General features: G+C 43.6%; 1 protein-coding gene across 4 annotated transcripts in view; it reads left to right on the top strand.

Moving 5' to 3' along the window:
• Positions 1-24,610, top strand: part of PLEKHA7 (pleckstrin homology domain containing A7) — a 1,012,616-nt gene that overhangs the window by 419,632 nt on the left and 568,374 nt on the right. Inside the window, exon 1 of one of the 4 annotated variants that reach the window (XM_069223727.1) lies at positions 10,519-10,718. The exons of the other annotated variants lie outside the window; for them this stretch is intronic. The gene's annotated coding sequence lies outside the window, so the exon portion shown is untranslated. Of the gene's footprint in view, positions 1-10,518; positions 10,719-24,610 lie in introns of those variants that run through there. 4 annotated transcript variants of the gene reach the window in all.

The raw sequence follows: 24,610 nt of genomic DNA, 5'->3' as shown, positions 1-24,610 counted from the left end.
ACAAAATGTATTTTGGGCTGGGGGGGGGCGGTGTTAGAGCAAGTCACCTTTCCAATGATCTATCAGGGAATATTCTATTTAAAAAATGCACATTTCAACCCAATCCTTGTTAAAGGATTCTGTGAGGGAGACTTTAATAGAGTCTCTAAGAAGGATAGCAATGCTGTCCCCTGGTCTTCCCTCTCAATCCGCTTTAATAATCCAGTAGTTGCGCAGCAGAGCCTGGGAAATGGCAGGTATGGAGGTAGGGCTTAGACAAGTTTCTGTTAAAAAGCCATCATAAGGCATGCATAAACAGAGGAGATCCCCGCACTCAATAGCATGTTTAGGTAGAGATCTAATATTACATAAAAAGCTCTTAAAACCATCAGTTGAGTGTGGAGGCTGTGGAGATCTACATGCCCAAGAGTGGCAAAGTTGGAGCATAGCCAGATGGCTTGTCTCCTGATATTGCCTTGCTCATTACATTGAGCTTGCAACTATATTTACATTTAGTCAAGCTAATAGGGTCTTCTATTTTCTGCAGGAAACAGTTAATGCGACATTGGTTTAGCAGTAAAAGGAGTCTACATCTCTCAGCTATCTTAAGAACCAAAGAGAAGTATGTGGTCAGATAACCACAGTTGCCATTTTGTGTTTCTAGGCACTATTTTCACTTAAATCTTTAAAATTGCATACATCCGGTTTTACTGATTAGATTTTTATTGTATTGGCCTCAGATAATATATAAACTTGTACTTTTTTTTTCTAATCGATGTGAGATTTTTGTGTGCTCTGTTTTTCACTTCCTGAAAGTTTTTTTTTTATTGACACGGTTAATTAAAACCATCGCAATTCCAAAATACATAATGACATAAAACTTTGTCTTCTCATTAATGGAGACCCGTAAAAACACAAAAGCTTAAAACTAAAACTTGGCATGATACAGAGTTGTGCATAACTAAAATGTTCTCCACTGATTCCAAAACTTGGTCTTAAACTAAACTTTAGGACTGTCTTGCTCCCTTGCGAACACTATAATAGTAGATGAGTGAAGCTGAGCGAGCATCTTATATAGTGCCTAGGGCTGTTTCCTGGCTGGAACAAAGCTTTCGGAGCTTTAATAATCATAAAATGATGGCCCTTGCACACTCGGCTTCAACTTTGTTCACTAATTCTTTCTGGGCCTGTACCATGAATTTGGTCCCTAAACAAGAAAACGGGATTGAAAGTTCGCTGAGCCAGCTAGTAATGGCCAGTCTACATGAGCATAAGTTCAGTGTCTTAAAAATGTTTTTCAGATAAAATGTCCTGTGGTTTTGCAAGGCCGGGCACACACAAAAAATATGTTCTAAAGACTCTTTACTGTACCCACACAGTCGACAGGAGTGTGTCAGGTCCTGCTGTTTCCATGAAGGACCATATCCTTTGTTTCCATCAACCCAAAGCGGAAAAGCATGAACCGATGTTTCAGCAACTGGTTGAAGGTTGCTGCTAGATATTCCTGTGCCTGTAAAGTTTTGTATGATGTTATTATAGTCCAGGTGTGGTGTCTCCTTGCCAGTTTTTGTTTCAGAATTTAAAGATTTCTTCTTAGTGACAGCGTTTGCCTTTCGAAAAACTCCTTTTTTTCCGAGTTCAGGTCCCAGGCTTCTAGCAAACCTAGTGCTAAAATGCAGTTATTTAATTGATGACCCCAGGTGCTTTTATTATTATGACGCTGTTGCTCCTCAATTTCCATCCAACATAGGTTGTTTAGTGTCCCTGTCTCAGCTGCGCGCATCCTCGAGCATCTACTCTGAAATTCATAGTTTTTCAGACCCAATTCTAAACGAACCTGAGCTGGGGATACTGGTCGTGGTATCCGAAAGACTGTTTTGTAAGCCTTCGTCTGGACTCGATTGATAAAAACTGCCTCCTTCCCCAGCATGATTTCGGCGCCATAAGTGATGGTGGGCATTAGCCACGCTGCCATGACAGAAAGCAGGTGAGTGTATGAGGGGCAGCTCAGTTTTTCACTTCATTACTGCTTGAAGTGCTGCATAAATACTATAAACATTACTTCTAAGTTAAGCCTGACTGCTTTGTGCCAAGCTACCAGAGGGTTAGGCGAAGGTTAATTTGGGGTTTACTTGTGTTTCACCCTAACATAAGTTGTGGTTGCTGCTTGGGTAGGGGTTCAACCCCCTCCAGCAACCCAATTCACTACACCGGTTATTACAAAACTAAAGTAGAATTGGAGATATATCGGCTGCCCTTGATTACTGATCATGTTTTGTATAGCTCGTCTGCCTGTCCTTCATCCTACCCATGGTTTGTTTCACCATACCAGAGCTTCTAGCAAAGGTATGGGTGAGTCAGGTGCGCAAACAACACCTTTCTGATTCTTATGGTGGCAGTCATTCGGTATATAAGACTGTTCCTCCAGCAAGGTGTGACAGCGCTGCACTTCTTTGAATAACAACTGTGGGGACATCAGCCTTGAGATGCCAAGCTCATGTGCGCAGAAGCAGCTCCTGCTCTGGGTTTGAAGACTGGTGAGCACTGCTCTCATTTTGTCGCTAGTAGTTCTCTTAGGAAAATAAACCTGACAACAACTCCCATTTAATTAAAGAATGAGCACAAAACCCAGTCGGAGAGTATGTATGTTTTATGCACATACATAATACATATATAGGGAAATAAAACCAGCATTCTTAATACAGTAAACTTGCCTTCATGAATACATTTCTTTAAAAACAATCTTCTGGTAAAATAATTGTAAACCGCATTACTAGCAATGTTCATGTGATGAGGCAAGGGCTCATAAGTTGTTTGCATAATGAAAGTGGGCCTTGCACCTGTGTTAAGGGTGGTCAGGCTTGCAGCTGACCTGAAAGTAATCCATAGGTCTGCCTCTTATTTAAAGGCGACAATCTACACGTATCTTGTTTTCCAGTAAATAAAAAGACAACGTTTGGACTGTCAGTAGGAAACTGAAAAGTATTTAAAAAAACAGCCAAAGTAAGTTAACAGTATTTCATTTCAGATTACATAGAATCGTAGCTAGTATAATGTTGAGACAGTTCTGTCTGGGAGTAGAGATAACCTCACAGGGTCTAAAACCCACTGAAAATGTAGAACATTCTTTGTATTGGAAGAGGGTTAAATGTCGTTTTCCATGGGGGCGCTGAATTTTTGTTTCACGAGGGCAAAGCAGTAATAGAAAAGCTTATCCTGTGAGTGGGATTTTACCTAGCAATCTACTGTTTTCAGAAAATGTCTTACTTTAATTCAAGAGTTACTGTCTTGAATATGATTGTGACAAAGTACATACTGTTGTGCCATTTTTACAAAAGTGCCTTGGTGCAATATTTGTGCAAGAATGTGACGTGTGGTTTCCTTTTGGGAAGTCTGACTTGGGGCAAAGCGTTTCCAAACAAAATTCTGTCCCTTAATGAGTAACTTAAGTGCATTTGCCAAGGGGGAGGAGCCAAGATGGCAACCGGGATGGACGCCTAGTACGAGCGCTCCATCCCGGCCCTACAACAAATATCCTGCAGGACGCCCCCGGGGAGACGGGGGCGCGGTGGCGGCCTTGATTTGATTGCCGCACCCCGATGGTGCTTGTAATCGATGGGGGGGAGCCTCCAATTCGAGCTCTCCTCCCAGACTGGGTGGTGAGGCGCGGAGCGCCCGCCATTTTGTCTTGGCGGAGGTGCAGAGTGCGGCCCGGGGCCGCGAGTGTTCGACCCGGAGGGCTGCCGCAAGACCTCCCGCACCCGTGCGGCACGGGAGAACGCAGCGCTTCGAGGGTGGGGAGTTCCTCTCGCCCTGCCCCCTCCCTCTGCAACGGGGACGGGGGCACCATCACGGGGACGAAAAACTAACAGGCGGCGCCTGGAGTCCAGGGGCGCTGGCGGCCAGCCTGCGGGAAGAGGGATCGCCGCGGTGAAAAAGAAAAAAACAACAACTTAAAAAAAAAAAATACTAAAGTAAGCGCCGCTCTGGACTCGAGGGGTGCTCCCCCCCACCGCCCGGACCCGTGGGGGACGCCGCAACTGCAGAGGTACCATATTTGTAAGGGCAGAACTGCCTGGCGCAGGTGGGCACAGACGCCTAAAGACTTGCTCCCCTCCAGGATGACGGACTGCCCTGCATAACGCAGTGTGGCAGCAAGAGAGGGCTTGGGGGGAAAAATTAGGGAAAAATTGCCGTGGCCTGCCAACCACGGGTGGGGCGGAGAGGCTGGGCCCGCGCCTCCCCTCTCCCCTCCCCTCCCCCCCCTGCCCCCGCACCCCCCCGGAGGGGCACCTAAACTGACGCCGGACCCGCCTTGGATGTGCGCTGGCGAGGGAGGACCGGCGGGAGCGGACTAGGGCATTGCAGGTACAAAGGCTAGCACAATTAGCCTCCACCCAATCTGGATCAGACTCTTCCCTCCCGTGCCGGGGCAAATGAGACCGGACGGCCCCCCCTCAGCGCCCCGAAAGTCAACAGGGGAAGGCCATGAACATTAGGCTTGCAAAACTAGGCCCAACTAAAGCCTGCCCTCTGGCACGAGATCTGGCGACAAGGAATCATAATTTGAGCCGGCGAAGAGGGACAAAAGGGGGGGGGAAACCCGCCACAATTCAACACCGAGGAGTGCCTTGCCGTGACCCGCGGTGCCCCCCGCCGGGCGTGCACGATGGCGGGCAGACTGAAATCAGCCAAGAATCAAGATCGAACCATGCAAAGCCCTGCGGCCACCGACCAACAGCCAAGCCCGACTCTACAAATGTTGAAGAGCACGCTTGCGTCACAATCCGTGCAATTGGAGAGGGTACTACAAGCGATAATGGACACTAAAACCTCCCTGGAAGGTAGAATAGATGCGGTATCGCAAGACTTGAACCTTCTTCGAGTGGATCACCGCAAGCTATCGGAAAGAGTCAAAACAGTGGAGGAGGGACTGACCGAGCTATCTCCCACGACCCAGGACAACCAAAAACAGATTCAACGCATGGATGCGGAATTGAAGGCGCTATGGAAACGAGCGGAAGAAGCTGAGAGTAGAACGCGCCGGAATAACATTCGCTTTCTGGGATTTCCCGAAAATATGCAACAACAAAGCATGGAAATATCCCTAGAACAATGGCTAATCAACGAGGTGCTAGGCGGGCCCCCATCTAAGTTATTCACTGTAGAAAGGGTGTACAGAATACCGGGCAGGCCCCAGCTCCCTGGGCAACCACCCAGACCATTGATCGCCAGATTCTAAAACTTCCGGGACCGTGACGCAATTCTACAACAATTCTGCAACAAAGGCCCATTCAACTTTGAGGAAGCAACCATCAATGCATACCCAAGAGGTGCAAAGAAAACGCAACTCAAAAGTCAAGGTCAAACAACGCTTGCGTGAAATCAACATTAAATATGCATTACTCTTTCCCGCCAAACTGAGAGTGATAGCAGATGATCGTACCCACATATTTAACTCCCCGGAAGACGCCTGAACGTGGTTACATGCCAAAGGCCTGGCGCGCATGACCGACGAAGCGGAGGGGGGAGAAGAATGGTTGCCCTCGACAACAAGGAAACGATCCAAAAGGCGTACTAGGGTTCAGCCGTCTGCCCAACAGGTAGCGGAAGAAAGAGCAAAAGTCTTGAAAGAAACCCCCCTGCTGACACGAAATAACTTTGAAGTAATCAGGGAACTACCTGAGATCGACTCGGACACGACCAGCTCCGCTTCTACTATAATAGATGACTCAAAAGGGCCGAGGGTCACCCCCAGAGCGGCGGATGATCTCTGACCACTCCCAAAGGCACCATCTTTGTTCTGTTACTCTGGGGAGAGGTGCCCGGGCGTTTCGGAGGTCCTAGGCGTGACATGGATCTCCGGAGAAGCAGCATCCTATTCAACAAATGTGTATCTTTTGCATAATCTTATCCTTGCTTGGCGGGGCTGCGTGCTGGGGGGTGGCGGGGCGCAGGGGGTGAACGGGGGGGACACACACTCCGGGGGCGCCCACCAGTATTAGCAGACAAAATCCACGGTCCGATGTGAGCCCCACAAATGAGCCACATTAGACCGTCATGACAACACCACCATGGTTATCCAGCAGGATACAGGTTTTTTTATACATATACGAGTTAAGTAGTTCCATATCAATAGATAAGAGTGCGAGGGGATTAGTTGGGGGGGAGGATAGTAGTAAATCAATAGAAACACACACCATAGATCCGTCACAAATATGCAAACGCTGCTGGGATAGGTAAACATACTCAATGGCACAATCGGAGGGGAAACCCATTAATAGACCAACGAGCAAGACTGAGGCACAGAAGCAGACCCACCCCACGCTTTCTCATGTCACCACAAAATAACCACAACAGTAACCAATACGGGATATTGACATGGAATGTGATGGGTATGGGCACAAGAAATAAAAGAGCACGCATCCACGCACGCCTCAAGCGACTGGGAACACACATTGCTATCCTCCAAGAGACACACTTATTGGAACCAGACTTGCAGGAGCTCCGTGCGAAATGGGGCGGACAACTGGTAGGCACAACATACTCCGCGTTCGCACGGGGAGTATTGATATGGATTGCAGGTAGAGTCCCATTTCACCAAACAGCACATAGAGTAGACTCAGGAGGTAGATTTGTGGTGATGGAGGGCCAGCTAGACGGTAGACAACTTTCAATAATAGGTATATACGCCCAAAATGGTGGCACAGCGGGATTTTTGGGCACCCTCACACCGGCATTACTAACAAACCCATCAGCTCCGGCAGTTTGGGGCGGGGATTTCAATAGTATACTAGACACCACTATGGACAGATCCAGCGCTCAAGCGAGCGCAGTAGCAAGGAGAAACATCATAACCCCACTGCAACATTGGGTGGGAGACCTGAGGCTTTACGATATATGGCGTACAAGACATCCCCTCCAAAGGGAATATTCATTCTACTCAGCCCCTCACAGAACACATACTAGAATAGACATGATGTGGGGAACCCAGGACATAGTTGCCTTAGTAACTGGAACGGAATACCTAGCGAAAACACTTTCAGACCACTCACCGCTGAGAATATCATTAGGCTGGGGCAGGAGTCGACGGGAGATTCCAAACTGGCGATTACAAATAGATGCGCTTCAGGACATGGCTTTTGTGGATACGTTAAACACCACACTACGACAGTATTGGGAAACAAACGATCTAACTGCAAACTCACGCGCCGTGGAATGGGACGCACATAAAGCAGTGATCAGAGGACAGTGCATCAATACAAGCTGGGGAGTAAGGCGCACACTTCACTCGGAAATTAATAAAATTGAAAAAGATCTAAGATCGGCGGAAATAGCAACTGCACGGGGGGAAACCCCCTACACAACATTAAAAGCAATCCGCATAAAATATAACGAAGCAGACAGCAGACTTCGGTGTCACGACTACAACTATCACTTAATGCGCTTGCAAACGGAGGGTGACAGGTCGGGCAGAATGCTGGCTTGGTTACTCTGTGAGGATATACAGCATTCTCCCATAGGAGCTATCCGGGTGGATGCCCACACCATGGCCACCACACAGGTAGAGATAAATGAAAAATTCAGAGACTACTACAAGAAGTTATACACCAAGTGCACCTCGTGCACAGTCACACAATTTGAGTCTTTCTTAGGGGGCTCCCCTCTACCGCAATTATCCCAAGTAGACAGGGACACACTAGAAGCCCCCATCGCAGTGGGGGAAATAGATCTAGCTCTATCACAGATGCCCAGGAATAAATCGCCCGGAATAGACGGCCTCCCAATAGAGTATTACTCCACATTCTCACCCCGCTTGAAACCCCAACTACTGAAGGTGTTCGAGGAAGCCTGGACTACAGAATTGCTGCCCCATTCCCAGACGGAGGCCATGATAGTGGTACTTCCTAAACCGGGCCGTGACCCTACGGACGTCAAATCCTATAGACCACTCTCACTTCTGAATTTAGACTGTAAGATATTGGGTAAAATACTGGCCAATAGACTCGCTCCCATCATCCATACCCTAATCCATGAAGACCAGAACGGCTTCATCCCGAAGAGAAACACTTTTTTAAATATCCGAAGACTCTTGAGTGTAATAGGGGATACCCCCCCTGAAGCATATAACGAGATGGTGATGTCATTAGATATCAAAAAGGCGTTTGATACGCTGGAGTGGGATTTCCTTTTGACTACAATGAGACAGATGGGAATAGGTCCTAATATGTGCGCTGGGTCCGCACACTATACTCCAACCCGCAAGCCAGAGTGAAAACTGGTACAGTGATTTCTGACAGCTTTTCCGTATCAAGAGGCACGAGACAGGGCTGCCCTCTCTCCCCATTATTATTTGCGATCGCAATGGAGCCACTAGCAGCCAAAGTGCGCTCCATGGCAGATAAATGGGGAATAATCAGGAACGGAACACAGTGCTTGTACTGTTATCTGTTATGTAAAACCAATAAAAAAAATATAAAAAATAAAAAAAAAGTGCATTTGCCAAAAAACTATTCATTTGTTCTCTAAGTTGTTGACTTTGTGAGCAGCGTATCATTAAGCTTAGCGCAGGCGGCGAGTCTTTCCGTGTTGGTAGGTCGGCACGTGCAATAAGGAAAAAAATAATTGTCCCACTTTTAAATTTATTAGAAAAGTTATCCTCTGGGATACTTTACTGTGGAAAAAATCACCCACGGTTCATAAGACCGATGGTATCCCGATAATGAATGTTTTGTGATGATCGGAGACTCGGAAGGGCCCTGCATTTACAGGGAGTGCAGAATTATTAGGCAAGTTGTATTTTTGAGGATTCATTTTATTATTGAACAACAACCATGTTCTCAATGAACCCAAAAAACTCATTAATATCAAAGCTGAATATTTTTGGAAGTAGTTTTTAGTTTGTTTTTAGTTTTAGCTATGTTAGGGGGATATCTGTGTGTGCAGGTGACTATTACTGTGCATAATTATTAGGCAACTTAACAAAACAAAAAATATATACCCATTTCAATTATTTATTATTACCAGTGAAACCAATATAACATCTCAACATTCACAAATATACATTTCTGACATTCAAAAACAAAACAAAAACAAATCAGTGGCCAATATAGCCACCTTTCTTTACAAGGACACTCAAAAGCCTGCCATTCATGGATTCTGTCAGTGTTTTGATCTATTCACCATCAACATTGCGTGCAGCAGCAACCACAGCCTCCCAGACACTGTTCAGAGAGGTGTACTGTTTTCCCTCCTTGTAAATCTCACATTTGATGATGGACCACAGGTTCTCAATGGGGTTCAGATCAGGTGAACAAGGAGGCCATGTCATTAGATTTCCTTCTTTTATACCCTTTCTTGCCAGCCACGCTGTGGAGTACTTGGACGCGTGTGATGGAGCATTGTCCTGCATGAAAATCATGTTTTTCTTGAAGGATGCAGACTTCTTCCTGTACCACTGCTTGAAGAAGGTGTCTTCCAGGAACTGGCAGTAGGACTGGGAGTTGAGCTTGACTCCATCCTCAACCCGAAAAGGCCCCACAAGCTCATCTTTGATGATACCAGCCCAAACCAGTACTCCACCTCCACCTTGCTGGCGTCTGAGTCGGACTGGAGCTCTCTGCCCTTTACCAATCCAGCCACGGGCCCATCCATCTGGCCCATCAAGACTCACTCTCATTTCATCAGTCCATAAAACCTTAGACAAATCAGTCTTGAGATATTTATTGGCCCAGTCTTGACGTTTCAGCTTGTGTGTCTTGTTCAGTGGTGGTCGTCTTTCAGCCTTTCTTACCTTGGCCATGTCTCTGAGTATTGCACACCTTGTGCTTTTGGGCACTCCAGTGATGTTGCAGCTCTGAAATATGGCCAAACTGGTGGCAAGTGGCATCGTGGCAGCTGCACGCTTGACTTTTCTCAGTTCATGGGCAGTTATTTTGCGCCTTGGTTTTTCCACACGCTTCTTGCGACCCTGTTGACTATTTTGAATGAAACGCTTGATTGTTCGATGATCACGCTTCAGAAGCTTTGCAATTTTAGGAGTGCTGCATCCCTCTGCAAGATATCTCACTATTTTTGACTTTTCGGAGCCTGTCAAGTCCTTCTTTTGACCCATTTTGCCAAAGGAAAGGAAGTTGCCTAATAATTATGCACACCTGATATAGGGTGTTGATGTCATTAGACCACACCCCTTCTCATTACAGAGATGCACATCACCTAATATGCTTAATTGGTAGTAGGCTTTCGAGCCTATACAGCTTGGAGTAAGACAACATGCATAAAGAGGATGATGTGGTCAAAATACTAATTTGCCTAATAATTCTGCACTCCCTGTAGTTTGCTTTTTCATTGGGTGTATATTATTCATTAAAGCCTGAAAATGTTTTAACCCACGTGTGCCCTTGTGTAAAAGTAGCACGACAAAGAAATACCTCCGGTCCATGAGCGTTGGGAAGGTTGCGTGTGAGATATTTTTAGCACAAGCTGTTAACACTGCTGGCATCCCACATCAGTAACATTCCTATGTTGTTGACACTTTTGTGAAGGTTTTGGATTGGGCACAGATGGCTGCAGCGACTGCTCCGAAGGACAGATATTTTTCCGTTGCCGCAGTATGTTTTTCTGCATATCGCAGGAATATTGATCTGGATCATGGGGATTGCTACACTACACAAGCTTGAAGAGTCGATCACATAGAATGGTAATAAGAAAATATATTAACCCGAAGGCGTCACCCTAAGGTATGCCACTCTATACTTCCCATTTCCTTCACTCACTTGACCCATGATAACCTTCTAATGCGCGTTAAAAGCTTACAGGAAGCACACCGAATTCTTCATTTTATAAGGATACTGATTAGCACTGATAGAACTTGATTTGCGATTGACAGATCAGGTCATCGCATCTTTATGTGCTCCAGAAAACTGTAAGACTTTACTTTACAAATCCAACCATTCCAATATATGTTACATAAACTAGTCTACAGTCTTAAATTGGTGTATTTTTATGATCACAAACAATTAGTTTCGAGCATCAAGTTAAAAGTTTTTTTTTAATATACATTATTGCTTTGTTACCCTGTTAAAAGAAAACAAACGGTTACATAGTAGATATTAAAACACCTCCCGAAATAAACTTGCTTATATTCTGGCAGCGCCACTTTCTATGTTTCAGATGTACATAGGATCAGCTGTCAATAGTGTACTTGGGGAAATGGGAAAGCACCTCAGTGCTGAGATTAGCGTTTAATGCATTTCAAACAGATGTATTTCTACGACTTTTTGGAATTAAATGGACATATACATAGTACGATTGGACAAAAAACTCTATGCTGATGCATAACCGTGTTTTCTTTGTGATTAATGAAAATGGTTTCAGTCTTGGAGCATAAAACAGCAAGAGAGACAGAGATATACATCTGGTGGCTGAATTTCAAAATGTGAAGCCAGATAAATGGGAATCAGCATCAGTTTCCCTGCTTGTCCAAACTGTGTGATCCTAAGCAAATATTTTATTTTTTAGAGCCTCCTTTATCTTTATTATCACATACGAGGGCACATATACATGAAAAACGATTCCATGACTTGGCTCTTAGACCCAGGCCCGGACCCTTATCTTGGCTCTCGCTGGGCACGCCCTATTCATTTGCTGGTACATCCATCTCTATTTGCAACTTTGGCTTAGTACATGGAGCAGTCAGTCATGTGACTAAATGATTTGTAAAAGGTGAGGACTGGAAACATGGAGCCCTGTCTAAATGCACCAATTTGACAACTCAACCATCAAGTCTTCTCATAGCAGAGATGGAGAAGAATTTGTGTTACAATAGGTAATCCCATGACTGGGACTCCAGGTAATTGTGTTGTAAGTGACCGTAGTCATGAGTTTCAAGGGAGAACTACCAAGCCCAGGTGCGGTGGTGGGGTTAGCAGCCCCCAAATGTATTCTTTGCTTGATCGTTGGGTCTGGGGCCATTAGTCTGGTTTGCTATGTCTGTTTTTCTCATTGTTCTCTTTTCAACAAGAGCTTTAAACTTGTTTATTTTTTGGAGTGGAAACGTACGTATATATTTACTGACTGGTTTAACAAAAAGTAGTAAATCTGTACTCATAGGTGTATGTACACCTTTCACGGGTCCAAATGTATAACTGTTTGGAATTCACAGATGTACCGGTGTCTGGTTTCCAGGCAACTACTAGCAATCAAACATCTCGAAGATGATGGGATGAATGCTTGCAAATAGTCTAACCAGTGGCAATCAATCACAATAGGATCCCACTCCATCGTTTTTCACCCCCTGTGCCACTCTAGTCAGAGGCCAACCTAATACAAGTCAGTCCTGACCCTATTCCTCATGGAAACAGTCAGTTTCAAACCTTGGTCATTTCACCGCCCCACCCTGCAGCCCACTGCATTTTTGATTGGTACATTGGAAATTCACACCTTCTGACTAAGCTATGGCCCTGAATACATCTAGTCAGGACCAGACGTTATTATAGCTCTTGATGAAAGTGACAATTGGACTGTGATGTAATGAGGGGTGGGTGCAAATTGTGGACCAGAGAAGGGTTAAGAGAGTGAGAACCGGTTGGGGCAAACTAGGCACCTTTGAACACTGAAGAATGGTTGATAAGACTATTGGGTGACAGAAATATCTAATGACAGAAGAGGGGACCTTCCCCTTCAAGCAATCTCGTGTCTGCCTTTCAGCATATATTATATGCCAACTAACTATACTATTGCTCCTCCTATGCCAATACCAATGTATATTCATTATTCAGATTAATAAGAAATCCACTAAAGATATACACATATCAAAATGTAATAGTTATATTATATATACATATACATCACAATCATATAAATTCAAGGACAAACTAATCCATTCCATGCACAATTTATGTAACACACCCCATTTAAAAACCTACAACAAGGTCTAGAGACTAAAAACCTTAAATACAGTTTATATAATGAAAGGTAACCAACTAAAAACACTAATTTAATTCAAAATGAACCCTCTAAGTTCACCCTCTGCAATTCCTCAGACGTAAGGCTCCTACCAAAACACATGAGTTACATTAAAACAGATCAAATGTGTATGCAACATTTGTAAATAAATTAAAGCAGGCTTAGCCTGTTAAAAAAAAAAAAAAACCTTCCCCTCACAACAAGGGTAATATATAGCACCATCTCTGGGCAATATAATGATCACACAAAAAAAAGAAAATGCAGCATATCCGGGTATGAAAAGTTATTGCAAGAGCAAGGAGGCAAAAAACATCTTTATGGACTATCAGAGGGCCAGCTAAAAGATTTGGCAAAAGGTTTAGTCTAAATCTTACTAATAAAAAACGTTGATGGAAAGATCTCACTATATCAAGGTAAGGCTCCATCCCAGTGGCAGTTTTCAAAACGACATACGCCTGAACCTTTATTTTTTAGCAACTCCTCATTCTTCCTTGCAGCTTTAGCCCTTTCCCAGAATAGCTTTTTGATCCATACAACATCTGCCTTTTTGATTAGTTTTGGCTGCTCATAATACCTTTTGCAATCCATCTTCTGCAAGGATTCTTTAATAAAGCACAGCCAGTGTATACGACCACCTTAATCTAGCCCTTACAGTCCCTAATAATAGATTGATTCAGGTCCAGTTCTAGGTTAGACCAGACGTGAAACCACATAACAGTGAGGACCAAAGCCAACCTATCTGTAACGTAGTCTAGACCTAATTCTGCATGGGCAACAAAGGTGGGAGCAAACTGCGGGAGACAGAGTAACTTCCTTGCAAAAGCATTGTCCACTCTGAATCTCTCCGCAGTGCCTATAACCCCAAAGCCCACTACCATAGGTCGCTGTAGCAATACACTGAGCTTCATAGACTTTAAGCAAAGCCTGTGTTGGTTTAGACCCTAGTCTACCTACAAACTCAAAAAGCGCTGCTTTAGCCCTGGCTAAGGCATTCCTCTTAAGCCTCCTTTGTGGCACTCATGAACCATTCACTTCAAACAGGACGCCCAAGTAAGGAAATGTTGTGACACTCATTATCTCATGTCCTTCCCAAAAAATTGCTTATAAATCTTTTTTCTATGCACAAAACTCATTACATGAGAATTCCAATACTTTATTTTCAGATCAAGAGAGGACATGTAACAAACAATGGACTCAAAAGGCCTCTGAAGTCCAACCGCGGTTCTGGCTATCAACACAGTATCATCCACATAAACCAGAGCCGGAATCAACAAGGATCCAACATGTGAAATATCGTTTGTAGCAGAGCTTAACACCAGGCACATACTGGTAATATATTGGGTGAACAAAAGTTGGTCTAGTATACAACCCTGCCTCACTCCTTTGTGAATACTAATATGGTATGTTAAAGACCTGTCATGGTTATACCTCCCCTCAGCCATCAATGCCTGGTGAAGATCATGCTAAAAATTAACCAGACTAGAGTCCATACCCACATCAATTAACATGGACCAGAGCTTAGATCTGTTGACCCGGTCAAAGGCTGAGGCCGAATCCATAAATGCTAAGTACAGCCTTCACTGTTTGGCCACCGTATACTTACCAACTATCAAATTCAAGCACTGGTCAAGGGTACCCTGCCCCTTTCTAAACCCATACCGAAAGCAGGTAATCACCTTCCACTCCTCTAGCCAGTCCGACAGCCTTGCTAAATTTACCCTACCCAGGATCTTCATAGAGGAGTCGATTAGCAAGATGGGTCTATAACAACTAGGCTCAGACTGAGCCCCCTTTTTAAACACTGAAACAATGATATATAATGCTGCCAAGAAGGGGCAGGGCCCTCTCTCCAAGCCATGTTGAACACCAAAACTAAAACCTTTGCCCACCTTTCAGCAACATAGCAAAATAAATCAAGAAGCACTCCCATCAGACCAGGGGGCCTTATTCTTCGACATGGCTGATATGGCAGCCCCCACTTCCTTCGCTGTAAACCAAGAAACCAAATCATTATTAGGCCTATGCTGAACCGAGGGAGTTAGGTTGTCCATAGTACTGCCATAGATACTAGAAAAATGATTAACCCACTGAACTGCTGAAATAGTGCAATCCCTGGCTCTACCCTTTTCCCCAGTAAAAAAGAGGCGATTGATAGGTTCCCAAAATCTACAACTATCTTTCAAAAAGAGGGAATTCACCAAATCATCCCATGGCTCCTCCTTGATCTGTTTCTTGCGAGCTTGTAAAGCTGACTTATAACCCCTCTGGAGCATGGTCATTTTGTCCCTATCGTTAGGGCCGTCCTTTAATGCTAGTTTCAAATTGCAAAGGGCTATAGTGCAAGTGGTATCAAGCCAACTCTCCCCAGGAGATTGCATAGATTTCCCAGTAACCTTCAGTTTAACATTAATCTGCCCACAAATCCTGATAAAAGCCTCCAGGATCAAACCATCCTCAATCCCCTTGCTATCCAAACACTGGTGGAAATCTTATTTACAGGTATGCTACAGATCATCCAAAAAAGAGGCAAGAAGGATCATATTCCATTTTAATCTGCACCCCCTGATCTTGGGGAACAATCTCAACATTAGAGGGACCCCTCCTCACTGACACATCCTGAAGAACACCCCAGTCCATTGTGAGAAAGAGCACATTTTGGTCACTAAAACCTGACCATTGGACTTCAAAACTATAAACAAACTTAACTAAAAAGCAGAAACACAAATATAATCAATAACTGTGTTAGCCCCCGTCCCTTAGAATGTCGGCACAAAACGCCCAACCAGCACATCCCTTAAATGCTCCCTATTATGAACTGCCAATACTTCCTCACCAGTCTACCTTCAAATGTGTGCTCAAAGTGCGGACCCTGTACTAAGTCATCCTCAGCAGCAAGAGCTGTGCCTAAACAGTTAGTAGTGCACAAATGCAGGTTAAAGTCCCCCACCAAATTAAAGTAATAGGGGCTCTAAAACTTCCTTGCTAGAGAATCTACGGCGAGGCGTAAAACTTCAGTCTTTTCAACCGGAATGCCCCTCTCATAAGAGTTATAAAAATTTTAAACCATAATGCTCAGAAAGTTAAAATGGTCAAATTTGACAGCCTGCAAATGCTTTAGTCCAAGGTCCACCTGGGATCAGGAACACATTAAACTAAGCAAAAACAACAATAATAAACCACCTCAGGCTCTGCCATAGCAAGCCAGCACAGCAGGAACTGAAAGGGAGACAAAGCCATCTCTGAAAAAGATGGTGCAAGGATGCCTGCGTTGGCGCTAGGCAGCTTAATTCAGCCCCAGCACAAGGGGAAACACAGGGGTGTGCCGTATTCCTCTAAATAAGGGGCACCTCTGCGTTTCTAAAGTGGTACAGCACCGCACCACTTTAACATAAATCTGGGCCTAAATTTCCAAGAAATGTCCAAAAACCTTCCCACTAACTTTCAGATTTACTGATAAAAGTATATAGTGTATTAACAATAATCTGTGAAAATCGGGTTTCAGAAAACATTTATCCTTTGCACATCACCAGGTGAAGTGTTCTGACTTTTTTTTTCATTCTATTAAAATATTGTTTTCATCACACACAAGTACAAAAAATGCTAAAGAAATATATTTGAAATGTTTGTAAAGTTGACTTGTTATATAAATGTTGTGTGTTAGGAAAAACCTGATTCCAAAAGCCTTTCACTTCACATAGGTCAGACATTTCACCTTACAAAATCCTGGAACTCTGCAGTCACAAGGAAAAGTATTTGCATTGCAAGAAGACCAACTGACTTTTAACCTCTGTCTCTGAACACTGAGCAAATGTGACAAGAATAAGATTTAAAGGCACTGTAATTGCTAATTCAGTTTCTGACTGAACAGAACACCTGTTCTTTGTCAACTTGCCAGAAGGGTCCAGTGGAATGTAAAAATAACTCAACCTCATAAACTAAAACGTAGTCTGAGCCCTGCACAGGTGCATCCTGCCACAGAAAGACTCAAGCGCTCTTGTAGTGAGTGGCCCCTCCTCCAAGCACAGGGTAAGCTGGGGGATGAAGTCCCACACCAGCAGGGCCTCACTGTCACACAGAAACTAGCACAGGTGTGTTCCGTGCAGTGGAAAGACTCAAGCCCCTCCTCCAAGCACAGGGTACCTTGCTCCTAAGCCATTCTTCCATCCCATTGAAAGCATTGTAGATTTTTCACAGTACATAAAATGGCAAACTGGTAATTGCGCCAGACAATCTTTTGACCACTGCCAAACAGACCATATCGGGTCAAAATGTGAAGGTGTGCCCGTTTCCTTTCAGTAGCCAAAATATGATTGTTTTCATCGACTTCTTGAGTAGATGAGTTTCATGATACTGTGAGGCAGGTGGAATTCTCCAGATGCCAATTATTTGCTGTTTGTAAATGTAAAGAATTGGCAGGGTATAAATAAAGCCCATTGTCACGCTTGATTTCTCTTTCTAGAATTAATCAACGCTGCATTTTATAATTCAGTTTTCTCAATATGTTTAACAATATTTTTGTGCCATGTTGTTCGGTAGAGCGTTTATCCGTCACTGATCATTAGTGGGAAGCACATGTTGTTTACTTGTATCTGCTTATAAAAAAATGAGTGAAAAGTAGGAATACAGTGATAAGGGACAAAAATACAAGTAAACACGAGGATGCATATTCATATCGCTGCATACTGAAATTTTTACAAAACTATGTGATTTCCTCAAGTACATATTACAGTCAATGACGTTGACATGAGATCATATTTTCCACAAATTCTCAAATTAAGATTGTTATGCATATATTCTTACCAGTTGGGAGATAAAAAAGAGCAGAGATTTCAAAGCTAAAATGATAAGCAAGACATTTATAGAGGCTCTCTGGGGAGAAAAACTAATTTGTGACATTGGTTGTGAGGATTACAGGTCATACTAGCAATAAGACCCTAGACTGAATTTTACTGACACCTGTACAGTTCAGTAAACAATTTGTTCGCTAGGTTTTAACAACAAACAGAAGTAGGTGTCCTAGAAAAAGCAACATGTTAGCCTCTAGGACACAGAATGACTTCCATTGATGTTCTTAAGTTTGTTTTCAGAGTGTTGTTTATTGAACACCACAGTGAATTGTTTTATCTTTACAGTATTTGATTGCACGCTAAGCTGGCAATATCACTACCAGCCCAGATAACTAAGCTTAGAGCAGCCGTTTGTCGGTTTTGTATGTTTTGTTGGGTAGTATGTTTTAGTGAAGTCCAACACTTAGGCTCACACAACGAATTGGCTGGAGTGATATCACCAGAGAGGACACCACCCAAGCCAATTCTGAGTGGCCCTGTGCTTCAGCAGTTAGGATTACTAGGAGTGGAGACACAGTACCAGGTTTCACAATCTATGAGAAAGCCACTGGTAAAACCACAGTGGCTTGAGGGCCAGCAGTGTGCAGAGAGACTAAGGACAGCCCCACCTTACCCTCACCCTGAGAAGTTGGGGAGATAGAAGCAATGCTCTCCCCAGCAGAGCTTAAATGGTAAATAAAAACGTGCCGGTGCCCAAAGCCCTCCTCTTAAACAGGCGGCTGCTGCAATTAAATGTGCGAACGCTGAATACTGAGGTACTGTAATCCTGAAGCCTTTTCGGGCCTCTTTAATCCATTTACAGCCACTCCCTGACCCTTCTGCTCACTGTTGCAGCTTCTGCTTTCTACCTTTCGTTTTTCTCTTCCTCCGTCTTTCCCATATGTGTCTTTTGCTTGCAGCAAATTCTTGAGGCAGAAGACTAAGCGCCAGCCTTCAAAAATAAGTGCTGGTGCTCCGCACCGGAAACAACAAGCACAAATTAAACACTGCTCCCCATCAAACTTGGAACCGGACCTGACCCCCCCACTGCCCTACCCACCACATTTTCCATTTGCCCGAGCGGGTGTAAATTGTTGTGTTAAACTCCCTGGAAGTGGGCAAAATCTGCACAAAGGGACCAGGTAATTCCAGGTCCAGACTTTTATTCACCATCCTGGATTGTTTAACTCGTGAACCCAGTTAACTCTTGGTACGATACTGGACAGAGTTCTAATTCTGGCCCCGGTATCTCCCCACGGGGAGTTGGCAATGAACCCCTAAGTTTTGAGCATTATAGAAAGAAAAAGCTTAGCTGAGTTACCTCCTATAATAGCATATGCTGCTTTTTAACATAATTTGACTTCCTGCTTTAATGATCAAGGTGTAAGCCAACTTGTGATAAACGAGTGTGTAATGAAGCATGGTGATAAAAAGGCAATCTTATTCTCACAGTAGGCACATATAACTTGCGTCATCTTTAGGGATTCAAACATAAACAACTTAGCAGTATTGTCAAGGAGATGTAGTGTCACATACCAATTTTCTTGTCCCTTCATATACAATTCACATACAATTGATTATTTATTGCACTTAGTTTAATAACTTCAGTTTGCAATTTCCTCTTTTTTTCCGCTGGAGACTTTGAACAAGTATAAATCCCATGTCGCTACAGGATTTTGCTGGTGCCAGAAAATTCAGTGATGCAGTCATGCTGGTGGTCATGCAGCATAAAACCACGCCAGTTGTGTCACTGACACGGGGTGGAGTGTGCCTGAGAGGCCTCTGCCACTGCTCAGTCTTTTAGTTCCGCTTACATTTTGTAACGGGATTAACCTGCAGCAAATTTTAGTTCACAGTATCCTTTGTATGACCTTCCACATTCTCTTATTTTACGGGGCTGAAAATGGTGGCAACACAATAACTATTTTATCAAGAATGTTTCAGATTGTTACTGGGAGAGAGTCCCACTGGATGACAGCCAGAACAGTTCAGAAGTCTTAAAAAGGAAAGCTTATTTTGGAAGCTCTCTTCTTATCTGCATAGGTTTCAAGTGCCAGGCTGATAACTCAGCTATTCTGCTGACACCTATTTTGAGAGATGTTTCAAATGAAAGCTATCACGTGCACGCATAGTGATGCTGCACAGAAAAAATACAAAAACTGAAAAACACAGTATACGTCAGGGAAACGTTTTATGGCTCTTCATATAGCTTCATTTGTCTTTTATCCCTCTTAGCAGACACTGTATTTTCATGCCAAATATTCGCTCTATTTCAGCCTATTGTGATGATTAGACCCATGTTGGTAAATAAATATCCCAAGATCTCCGTGCATCAGGCTCTATGTGGTTATTAGCGCTTCTTGCCCTCTATGGTCACTAGCGAAGGCTCCTTCGCTATGGCAAAGAAGCCTCGCCCCACTGGCTGAGCCAGAAGCAGAAAAATAAAACAATAGTTTACTGTTGTTTAGTTTCTTTGCTTCTGGCACAGCCAGCAGTGTACGGTGGGGCGGGAATGGGCCACAGGAGGTGGGAGGGAGGGGAGAGTGCACCTAAGTGCGCATGTGTGTTTGACCAGCCGGCTGGGGCCGGCCACACACACACATGCACATTTAGGTTTCTCCAGCTGTGTTTAACAGCCAGGCTGGAGAAACTGCACATACCCCAGGGCTGTGAAGACCAATCCTGGCGCTGGTTTCATGCGAAGGTTTTGCATGAAAGCAGCACCAGGATTGCTGGGGAGCCTGTGCTGGTGTGCCAGCAGTGAATGCTGGGACACCAGAAGAAGAGGAGCACTAGGTGGCGGGAATGGAGGCAAGTTTTAATGATTTATTTTTTTACCTCGTCTCCTCGCCCCCCCAACCACTCCCCTTGAGTTATGTGGCTGCCACCGCTGATGGTCACGGAAGATAGACTATATTTGACAAATGCAGCCTCCAATTGGAAGAGACAATGGCAGGTAGCCATCCAGTTATGTATTTGAAACAATGGTAATTTTAAATGCATCACAGGTGTATAATAGTGTGGCACTCCTTTGTGCATCCACAGCTCGCCCAACAATACCCTGTGCATCACTCCTGGTGCTTTAGCAGAGTGTGATTGTGCTCTGTATAAACGGAAAAGGAAGTGGAGTAGCGTAAGTGACCTGATGTCAACTACAGTCGCTCCCTTTCCCAAATAAGGAATCTACTATACATGTGTCTATCGGGTTTTGTCAGTATCTTTACCATTAATACACGTTTATACTTTTCTACTTAATGTGCCTCCACCTACCTTAGTTCAAAGTTTATGGGTCAAACAAGTATAGATCTGGATTTATCCGAAGAACTAGAAATACACATTGAGTCAGCTCACGCAATACACTGGGTGACAAATATTCTATTGTTTTATTTTAGTTTAAAACCAGTTCAGCAACTTGTGCATTTTTTCAGACACGTCTGAAGAGTCAAAAGCTAATTCATTTTCATTAAGGCAGTATAAGGTTTAAGTTCTTATTGTCTGAAATATTTACGGCTTAGCGTGCTATGCTGGCTATCAGAGTTTATTTCACATCAGTTGTTACAGAGCAATTCAGAATAACAGAACTAAGTCTCGTGTTTTTCACACAGGCAAAACTGGCACTGGTGATCTTCTCAAATACCCTGGAGACTGGTAATACATCTTTCTCCATTCAAGTTGTGGCTTTGACTGTGAAGCCAGAATAAACACCGAAAGACTTAGTACATGATCGGTGGCATTGCAGGTTTTCTTCTATTAATTAAGGTTCTGAGTCACTTACCTGTGTTAAAACAGATTTCCAGACCTTACTGGTTTAGGTGGAGGGAACTGAATTAAAGCTCAGAGTCTCTGCACATCTGAACGTTTGCCCTCTGGGACTTCATGTCAGTACTCTACCTTCCCAGAGAGGTCAGCTATACAGCTCAATGTTTCTGAACAGTAACATCTCCTACATACCAGTTCTCTAGTCACTATGAAAGTAATTGGTACTAAATGTGTTGTTCATGTGTGCGTCTATCACTTATCCCTTCATATGGAAAGTGAAATTGGCATTATTTTCCATTTCTGTTACTATGAAGGGATCCTGCTGTCCTCCCCGTGAGTGACATAAGGATGGTCCCGGGTATAGTTTTATGTAAAGGTTTACTTTGGACCTTCTTCACATTAAAATGTTCAGTGTCTCTGTTGAGTTTTATGAGTTTATGTGTGTGCCTGTCAATGCATGCATGTAGCTGTTCTGAGGCATCTGCCTGATTAGGCCTTGCATAGGAACCCTCTTAGGGCAGATGGACTCAGGGGCGTAGCTTGGTCAGTATGATTCGGGGGTGTTAGCTTCAGATTACCCCCCAATCATGATGACACAGTAAGTTAAAGTACATTATACTATAAGCAAGGTGCACGAGAGGGGATTAAGAGGCAGTGGAAAAAGAGTGGAATGCAGATTGGTGGATGTACTAAGTAAGAGAAAGTGCATTGTGTTGTGAAATAACTAACATTGTTGAAGTCTTTCCAAACAGAGAGAGGAGAACAGAGTGTGTGCGTTTGTGTGCGTAAAATCTACTGGTGAAATCCGACAGACACCTCACAGTGCCCAACTGAAAGCACCTGCACCCAACTATTTATCACAAAATACATTTATTGGGGGGGTGTAACAACCCACATATCCCCCCCTGAAGCTGTGTCCCTGGATGGACTTGTGGCTCGGTCTTAGATGGACTTGTGCCTCAGCCACCATGCACTGGAACTTTCTTACTGAAAAAACGATCCTGCATGGAACAGTCTAATGTGAACGCAGAGGCTTCTCCCTGCCAGAGCAGACCCACGTGTGCACACACACACACAGAAAACTCCAAGAGACTGGAGGTGAATTCAGCTTCATGAATAATACCGCCATAAAACTGCATAAAGACAGTATCCAGAACATGTATTATAAATGCCTCCGCTAGCCAGTAGTTTCACATATTTGACATTGTATGTAGATGCACAATAGCTTGCAGTTCTTGGTGATTGAAGGAGAGCTTCTGAGGTGACCGAGAATAATAGCAGCTGAGACAAGATATCCAGGAAGAAGGAGAATGCCAGGCGAGGTTAGGATATTAGATGGCAGGCAACAAAGTACTGATAACCTTGTGGGTGCAGGGCAACTAAACGCAGCCACGTGTTTTGAAGTTACTGTGAGCGGTGGTGTGCTGTATCAGTCAAGATGAGTAATGTAGTTAATGCAGGTGGATCAGAAGATTAAACATTCTGGTCCTATCTGAATGGCTTTTTAATAGTATCAAGACATTTGTGAACAGGACGTTAAAGGAATGAGTATGGTTGATCGTGGATATGACAGGTCTTGATGAGTGAGTGCAGGTCTGAGTCTGGAATTAAATAGTTAGTGTTCCTTGGCATACAGAATTTAAATTATGTGCCTTTGACCAAAATATGGCACAATAGTGAAGCTGGTGCTTACAGTCCAAGAAACCAGATAAGTTCATAGTGATAACTCGTGTTAAAGAGAGTTTATGGCTTTTGCAGAGCCGACATCCAATCCCCACTAGAGCATCCGGAAGGTGAAAGGAGAAGAGTATGAACTCTTACTTTTGAGAGTTGTGGTTATAGTAGGTACATCAAGATGTGGATTTTGCATGGGTACTCTGAAATATCTTTAACAGTAACACTGAGGTATAGTCTGATATCATCTCATGGCTCATCAGGTGCATATAGTTTAATCTGTTGTTCCCAGGGTCTCCATGTACGTCTCATACAGGGATAAAGCCAAAATCTATTTTTGGTCATGCAGAGAAAAGAGTTAAACTATCCGAGTACAGATCCACTGAACTCAAAGCGGTAATTCATTGGCTGTACTAAATTAGATTGTAGGCTCTATTAATTCTGCCTAAAAGTGAACTAGAATGATAGGTACTAGCATCTCATTTGTCAAGAAAATGTACTGCATCTTCTAAACCAGGGGAGGGGACAGAACTGCGGGAGAAAGACGTGTTTTTCTTATATAAGCAATATTTAACTATCAATGGTACTTCGCTCATTACCCCAAACTTTAAATTTAAAAATGGTGCCCAGCTGCAATCTGTATGATTACGCGTTTCTCCATAATCCTGAGCCAATTACACTGCTGTTGCTGTACTCTATTACCAGCCTTTAAACTATGGACATCACGCTGAGGCATACATGCACCTTTGACCTTGGATTGTCTCCATTTGTGATTTTTGTCTAAAAAAATACAGCTTTTCATGCCCACATTCCAGCTAAAGTACTAGTATATTACGAAAAAGGTTCGTCTGGAGGTGTTGGCAGTTACCCACAAATGTGTGGGTTTCTGAGAATGTATCAAAATGTTTGAGTAGCGTCCTTCTGTGAAAATGCTTGTGAATTTGCTTTTGTCAAGGATCAATGTAGATGTGCATTCAAGAAGGAAAAGGAGCGGGTGTATCTCTACAAGGAAAACGCATTCTCTCAGTGAAAATCGTAAAATAAACGTGTGCAATAGCATTAAAGCAGCACATTTCTACTTGTGGAAATGTACACCTGTTACATTTGAAATTAGGAAAGGCATATTTGAGTACTGTTGGAAAGGTGTGACAATAGAGGACGATGCCACATCATAACAAAATCAAAAAGTGAACCGCTTCATCCAGAATGTGATTTCAGAATAACAGTTCAATCCTTGGTCAGCTCCCAACAAGATGCTGGTAAGGCTCAGCTCGCTGGCTTCCCACACATACCACTTTGGCATCCTTGTAAGGCATCCTTCTCACTGAGGAATATCTCATCAAGAGCTTGAAGAAGTTGACATTTCACTTCAGTGCTGAATAGGTAACACTTTCTTTACATCCAGG

This window comes from Pleurodeles waltl, chromosome 3_1, assembly GCF_031143425.1.
Source record: "Pleurodeles waltl isolate 20211129_DDA chromosome 3_1, aPleWal1.hap1.20221129, whole genome shotgun sequence".
In the NCBI taxonomy this organism is placed as follows: Eukaryota; Metazoa; Chordata; class Amphibia; order Caudata; family Salamandridae; genus Pleurodeles; species Pleurodeles waltl.
Note: the sequence above shows the minus strand (reverse complement) of the source record. Positions and strands in the feature narration are given on the sequence as shown.